The sequence below is a fragment of the Heteronotia binoei genome, chromosome 14, assembly GCF_032191835.1.
Source record: "Heteronotia binoei isolate CCM8104 ecotype False Entrance Well chromosome 14, APGP_CSIRO_Hbin_v1, whole genome shotgun sequence".
Classification (NCBI taxonomy): domain Eukaryota; kingdom Metazoa; phylum Chordata; class Lepidosauria; order Squamata; family Gekkonidae; genus Heteronotia; species Heteronotia binoei.
Window position 1 is genome coordinate 8,689,864 of NC_083236.1, and position 8,295 is coordinate 8,698,158.

Here is an 8,295-nt window from a genome sequence, read left to right on the forward strand (position 1 = left end):
GGGTATTCAGAGGGTTTGGACTGATGGATATGTGTTTTTGCATAGCATAAAGTGAGATGCTTCTAAAACTGGGAACAATCCTGTCATAGTTTGAGCTTGCTCAAGGTCTGCTAACTCTCTCCTGGAAATCAACCTGATTTAAAAGTGCTACCACCAGTGGTAGGTGGTTAGATATGCCTGCTACTAAGATGGGCATAATTTTAAGGTGCTGTAGCATTGTCAGTGCCGAGTGCACATTTCATATTTAAGGATCTTTTCTTTTCTGTCTTCAGGCACCAACTTGCACCTTTGAAGTGGTCGTTGTTCCTTGGAATAACTTAGTCAGGCTGGTAAAAAATGAGTGCCAGTGAACCCGTCGCTGCAGGGGGACACATGGCTGACTGAAGGTCCTTTCCCTGCTCAGGAAGAGCAGTGATATTGATGACTCCTTGAACAGAACGTCTTGCTGCCAACTCAGAATTGCTTGTCTGTCCTTGCTATAAAAGGAGAGTTCTCTAGCCATTTTTTTTAAAAAATCCTTTCTTGTGTGTAGTTGTCAGTGAATTTTGTAGCTAGTGTTTTCAGTCATGGTTAAGAGCTGAAAATAAAGATACCATATTTACCTTATGAAGGAATGAGATTTTTAAAAGATTTGAAACTTACTGACATTTGTTGCTCACAATCTTATATTCTGTTCTGGTGATTGATGCTGGAAGTTCTAGAGAGAGTAAAGACACTGTAGTCACTCCAGCAGATAGCAAATTATACTCACGATTTGTTTTTAATATGCTGCACAGTATTTTCAAGTTTAATTTTAACCTCTAAGCAACTATAGAAATTGAAAGGTGTAAGATTTGTCCCCAAACAAGAGAAAGTATGGGCTATTTGCCATAGCACAGTTAATGCATACCATCAGCTCATATTATAATTTCCAGGCATTTCTCAACCCAGAACTGGCAAACCCTATGTAGGATGAGAGCTTATGGACATTTGCAAAGCTATAAAGAAATGTCTTTGGTCCAATGGGAAACATTCATGCGTTTCTGACAATAATGGGTTTCTTACAGAAGCAGATCTGGGAGAGAAAACAATCTTAAAAAGCTGGCGCCCTTTGAGGTATCAGGAAAGGCCAAAGAAATGTACCCCCCCCCCCCACTGTTCATTTGTGCATGAGTTTAGTCCACCAGCAACGTGTGTAAAAGTTAAACCAAACTAATAAAAACCATTGAAGATGGCCCAGTTGCAAACATCTTTGGAATTGGGGCGGGGGGGGGGGGGAGAAGCAACTTGATTGCCAGCTATTTGAAAGGCACCCGTAAGAAAGAGAAAAATCCATCTGAGAGGGAAACTGAAGTCAGCTTAAACAAGGCCGATTCCATGCGCTCATCATGTCTACTGTGATAACTTGCCAAGGTAAGTCAGAGCCCCAATTTTATACAATATTAGGCGAATCTTGTCAGCAGAAGCTTCAGGCTCAATGTCCCTGCCTCAGCATGTAGGCCCATTTGGACTTCATCTGAGCCAGAGCCTGTTTTGAGAATCCATGCTCAGGCACTGCAACTGGGGAGACAACGGTAACATGCCTCTGAGCACATGCAGAGTTCTTCATTCCTGATTCCCTATCTGTAAACAGTCACCACATCTGGGATTTAAAGCTGCACTTTGATGCACAGGTCCCAGAAATGAAGCCCCACGGAACGCACTGCAGCTTGCTCCTGAGTAAACATGCACAGTTTCCAGGCAAGGCGTTTAAGCTGAGTTGAGTCCCTCCATGCCTCTCCCAAGGAGAATGCCAGCTCATGCCATCCCCCTTCTCATTCGCCTCCTCTTACCTCACTCCACCAAGCCATTGAGGCCCGAGGCTGGCCAGTTGTCCAACAGAAGCAGGTCACGTGGGGAGGCTCCACTGCTGCTGCCGCCACAACCACTTCCCAGGTATTGCTGCTGCAAGGGAGCCACTGATTGGTGCTTTCCAAGGACAAGTGCAGCAGGGGCGGGAAGTATCGGTGTTGCTCAGGCGGATGGGCGCTGCCAGCGTGGTACTTGCAGCTCTTCTGGAAGCACTTCAGCATGACTCTGAAGGGTCCCACAAGTCCGACTGGCGAGCTGGGCTCCAGTAAGCCACCACTGCAGTGTGGCTTGGCCCATGAGCCCAGCCAATGAGCTTGGGCTCCAGCAAGCTACTGCCACCACAGATCAGCTCAGCCCTGCAAACCCAGCTAGTCTGGGAGCGTGTGCATGGCTGCCTTTCTTCTGCCAGAAGGGCTGCCTTCCTTCTTCCTTTTTTTGAGGCAGGGGATCTGCTGACTTGGGTTTGATTCTCACCAACAAAGAAGAATTGATTGAAGAAGTAGAAACAGTGGGCATCCTGGGCAGTAGTGACCATGTGATTTTGGAATTTACAGTTTTAGTGAAGGGAAAAGCTATACGTGGTCAGATTTATAGGTTGGACTTCAGAAAGGAAAACTTCGACAAACTTAGAACTATGCTGGGTAAAATCCCATGGTAAGAAATACTTAGGAAGAAGGGAGTTCAGGAGTGGTGGGAGTTTCTTAAAAGCGAAATGCTGAAAGCACAATCACAGGGAATTCGTATGAGAAGAAAAAATGGAAGAAGCCGAGTTGGCTCCATAAACAGCTCTCTAAAACTTGAGAAATAAAAAAAGACTCCTTTAGGAATTGGAAGGAGGGCCTTATAACCAAGGATGAATATAAACAAATCACCAGTGCTTGTAGAGAAAAAATTAGGAAAGCTAAAGCTCAGTATGAGCTTAGGCTGGCCAAAGATGCAAAGAACAACAAAAAAGGGTTCTTTTCTTATGTTCAGAGTAAGAAAAAGAGCAAGGACATGATAGGCCCATTGCGAGGGCAAGAAAGTGAAATTGTAACAGGTAATGAAGAGAGGGTGGAACTGCTCAATTCCTACTTTTCATCAGTCTTCTCTTCTGAGGGAAATGATGCTCAACATGGCAAAAACAGAACATATAAGGAGGATATGAAGTTCCAACCTAGGATCAGTGTAGGGGTAGTACATAAATACCTAGTTTCTTTAAATGAAACGAAGTCCTCAGGGCCACATGAACGGCATCCAAGGGTTCTAAAAGAACTCGCGGATGTAATTTCTGAGCCTCTGGCTATTATTTTTGAGAATTCTTGGCGAACAGGAGAGGTACTGGAAGATTGGAGATGGGCCAATGTCCCCATCTTCAAGAAGAGGAAAAAGGAGGATCCAGGTAACTACCGACCCATCAGCTTGACGTCTATACCTGGAAACATTTTAGAACAAATAATCAAACAGCCAGTCCTGGAACATTTAGAAAGGATGGCTGTGATTGCTAAGAGCCAGCATGGTTTTCTCAAGAACAAATCATGTCAGACTAACCTGATCTCTTTTTTTGAGAAAATGACTACCTTGCTGGATCAGGGGAATGCTGTAGACATCGTTTATCTTGATTTCAGTAAGGCTTTTGATAAGGTTCCACATACTATCCTTGTTGACAAGTTGGTAAAATGTGGTTTAGCTCCTGTTACCGTTAGGTGGATCTGCAACTGGTTGACAGATCATACCCAAAGAGTGCTTGTGAATGGTTCTTCATCCTCTTGGAGAGGAGTGACAGGTGGAGCGCCTCAAGGATCTGTCCTGGGACCTGTTTCGTTCAACATCTTTATCAATGATTTGGATGAAGGAATAGAGGGAAAGCTTATTAAGTTTGCAGATGATACTAAATTGGGAGAGGTTGCAACACAGAAGACAGAAACAGGATACAGGATGACAGGCTGGAAAACTGGGCTAAAGCCAATAAAATGAATTTTAACAGGGAGAAATGTAAAGTTCCGCATTTAGGTAGGAGAAATCCAATGCATAGTTATTGGATGTGAGAGACTTGTCTTAGCAGTAGTCTGTGCGATAAGGATCTAGGGGTCTTAGTGGACCATATGCTGAACATGAGTCAACAGAGTGATGCGGTGGCTAAAAAGGCAAATGCAATTTTGGGCTGTATCAACAGAAGTATAGTGTCCAGATCATGTGATGTGATGGTATTGCTTTACTCTGATCTGGTAAGACCTCACCTGGAGTATTGTGTTCAGTTTTGGGCACCACATTTTAAGAAGGATATTGACAAGCTGGAACGGATCCAGAGAAAGGCAACAAAGATGGTGAGGGGTCTGGAGACCAAGTCCTATGAAGAAAGGTTGAAGGAGCTGGGTGTGTTTAGCCTGGAGAGGAGGCAGCTAAGAGGTGATATGATCACTATCTTCAAGTACTTAAAGGGCTCTCATATAAAGGATGGTGCAGAATTGTTTTTTGTTTCCCCAGGAGGAACAAAATGGTTGCAATTAAATCAAAAGAATTTCTAGCTAAACCTTAGGAAGAACTTCCTGCCAGAGTGGTTTTTCAGTGGAACAGGCTTCCTCTGGAGGTAGTGAGCTCTCCTCCTACCTTGGAGGTTTTTAAGCAGAGGCTACATGGCCATTTGACAGCAATGCTGGTTCTGTGAATTACGGCGATCATGAGAAGGAGGGCAGGGAGGGTTGCATCAGTGCTTAGTTCTTGGGGCTCTTTCTTACATGCCCAGGGAAATGCTGATTGCCACTTCAGGGTCACTCAGCAAATTTTCTTCAGGCCAGTTTAGAAAGGGATCTTGGAGGTTTTTGCAATCTTCTGGGCATGGAGCAAGGGTCACTGGGGATGTATGGAGGGGGGAGGTATTTGTGAATTTCTTGGAGGTCACTTACAATTGTGTGTTGCTATGATCATACTCTAGACCATGTCCTAGTCTATAGGTGGTACCTCAGGCCAAGCTGTGACCATGATCTGTAATTTGATGGTGAGCTTGGGGTGACCTAAAGCAGAAACCCTGAGGATCCTGATGGATCCACGCTTTGGAATTAAGGTTTTTGCCATGGTATCACCACAAAACCGAATCTGTGATTTTTGTGATGCAAGCTGTAGATATGGGCATGATACGTGATTTGATGTTGAGTCTGGGGTGACCCAATGCAAAAACCCTGTGGATCTATGCTTCAGAATCAAGTTTTTGCTCCATGTTGTTGCCATGAACTCATGATTTTTGTAGTGCAAGTGGCCATGAACATAATAGGTGATTTGATGGTGCTCTTGGGGTGACCCAGTCCAAAACACTGAGAATCCATGGAACACTGAGTTTTGGCACTTTGGTTTTTTGCACTGCTGTGGTGTCACAAAGCTGCAGATGTGTGGTTTTTGCTATGCAATCTGTGGCAATTGACATTATAGGTGATCTGATAGTGAGTTAGTAGTAACCTAGTGCAAAAATCATGAACATCCATCGATGCTTAGGAACCATGTTTTTGCACTGTTATGGCATCACGAAGCCACAGATTAGTGATTTTTGTGGAGCTGTCTGGACTAAGACAGGGCCTACAGTTTTATTTTGTTTCAGTTTTTAAAATCATATTAATTTATGAGGATCTGTTCAAAATCATTTAAATCTGACTTTTATCCAACCCTAGACAAAGCTGATAGCTGGAAGGTAAGATGAAAGCATTTGCTTGCCTTGATAAGCAGGGAGAGAGCTGGATGCTTTTTTGCTTGCAAATCAAAGCTATTGCACATCCGGAGCCACTGAATAGGAAGAAGGTAAGCAACAAACGAAAGACAGATAGCAGCAAGGATAGACCTGTCCACTGACAAGGCCAATAGTCCTGGGGACATGTTTGCATGCACTCCACCGCCTTGTGGGCACATTGGGCAGATTATGAGTGGGCTGGAGCTGTGATAAGAAGTTCATGTTATCTCTTTGCAATGCAGAATAAATAATCTGAAGATCGTAAAGAAAAAGGGGAGGAAAATAGGAGGTGCAGAAATCAACAGAAAACCTGAGGTGAACTCGAGTAAAATCACTTCTGAATCAAACTCTAGAAAGATCAGGAATACATTGTGAGTGCAGAAAGGGCCTAAGTTATTCAGGGCAGTGAGAACCTGTGAGGCACTCTAGAGGGATCTGTTGAGGCTGGGCAAATGCGAATGGGAATCAATGTGGCAAATGAGGTTCAATATGAGAAGTGCAAAGAAATCCACATTGGAGCAAAAAATCTACCTTCAAACAGCTCTTTGCTGAAGGTGGTTTGTTGCTACTTTAAATCTGGATACCCACAGTTCAAGCAGGATGAAAGCCCTGGATAAGAAACTGATTAAAATTAGAATTATATTTTTGAGATGGGCAAAACCAAAGCATTTTCTCTGATCAAAAAATGAGTCCTCAAAATCAACCATGGTAGTTCAAATCTGAGAACCTGCAGAGTATGCTCACTCCTATTTTTTAATCTTTCTTACTGTCACGCCCCTCGGGTGGCTGTTGCCTTGTGGAGCTCTGGGCCCCACCCTGGAGCAGCCGGGAGGTCTCAGAAGCAGGTGGACTGTCGCATCACCCTGTCGCTCCACTGTCCGGCTTGTCTTGGATGGGCCTTCTCATGTCGCTCTCTCTGGCTGCAGGCTAGCTTCCAGCTCCAGTTCAACTGCAGGGCTCTCGCTGACCTCCCTTCTCGCTGCCCTTGCCTCCCTTTATACCCATCCCCACTCCCCCATCTCCCTCCATTGGCTCTCAGCCAGGCCCCTCCCCCTTTTTAAGGAGCGACGCCCAGTGAGTTCTGGGTCGCGGGACCTGCCAGGCTCACCCCTCCCTGCTATGGCATCATTGGCCCTTGTGGCAGGTCAACAGGGCCTGCTGCAGCTTGGGAAGCCTGGTTTCTGGCTCCACAGCTCAAGCCGTGGCTTCCCCTCATGCTCTGCTGAATTTCCCAGCGCCCAACTGGCCCTGCTGGACTGCAAAGCTGAGGCAGGGGGTGGAAGATACGCTGCTCGTGTTTTGGGTCAGGCACGCCACTCTGCCAGGCTGCTCCCAGCTTTGCTGCTCACCTCTGTCCCATTCTGTTGGGCTGCCACTTCAGCGGCCAGAGCAGAGGCCGTCGGCTCCCTGGCCTCTCCAGTAAGCGCAGGCATTGGGTGGTCACTAGTTCTGGGGTCGGGGGGGGGGCTGGTGTCAGAGCCGCTGGAGGCAGTCCTGGCTGGGAGCAGGTGGGACACCCAAAATCTTTACTACCATTTTTGTTTTGTTTTTTTAAAAGACTGAACATTATACCTACAATGGTTTTGCAAGGGAGATTTCTGAATAGAGCCTAAACTGATAGAATCTGCCCTTAACAGGATTGATACAGATGATACAGATTTTTTTGAGATTATGAGAGATTACTATATTAAGCCTTTATTCAACCAACCACCCCTGCCGTGCTCCTGAAACCCTGCCTCTTCTGCTCATTGATAAGGACCATAAGCAATTCCGAAATTTGTCTCAGTACTTTTAGCCCTTGCATTAAAAAAAAAAAAAAAGGAATAAGTGTCTTCTACTGCTCAAGATTTGTGAATCAATGAGCCTCTAAGGGTATAAAGGAAAGGAAAGTGAGCAAAGGAAAGAAGCAAAAAATCCTAACTATAAATTTATGTTGATGGGGTCTGTTGGGGAATTTATACTGTACCCCCAACAATATAAACCACAAAATCAAAACCTGCAGGAACCCAAAACAGCCTGCAGTTATCAGAAGGCTAATACATGCTCACTAATAAGTTTTAAGACTTCACAGATAAACTTCTTAGACTCCATGTTTAGAAAAGAAAACAGTTTATTAGACTCCAAGTTTCTTCTCTAGACAGAAGGCTTAAAATATAGTTAGAAAGGCAAGACAAGAGATTACATTAGTACAGTTGCTCATACAGTTCCTTTAGACAGAAGGCTTCAAGTGGATAGAAAACAAAGCAGTTAGATAAACTTAGTACATTTCAGTTTCTCCTTTAGACAGAAGGCTTAAGATATATGGATAAAAAGGCAAAACAGAAAACAGTTACACAGTTAGAATTCAATCAAACGTAAAGCATAGTTCTACAATAAAGCATACTGAAAAATATAAGTCCCAATAGGGACTTCCCCCTATTAGTCTACATTTTCCCATTTAGAATCTCCCAGGTCTTAGTCTTAGACCACAGAGCTATGCTCTATATTCTAGCATAGCATTAAGCTATGTTTGAGCATGTTTGAGGCCCCAAACAGAAGGTGATTTAAAACCAGCAAAGTCTGTCTCTCCTCGTAGGTTGTCCAGCAGAGAAACTGTCTCTACAGAGCAACCCAAGACTCCAAGAGTCTAAGTTCCAATTAGCTTGGCATGATCTGACACAGAGGCAGTGTAGTGAAGATCAACATTGAAATCAACAAAGGCTTGTTAATTTCTGGGCTAGACTGGCACAGAGGTCCCCACTCTGATACAGTCCGCCCCTTCTGCTCAA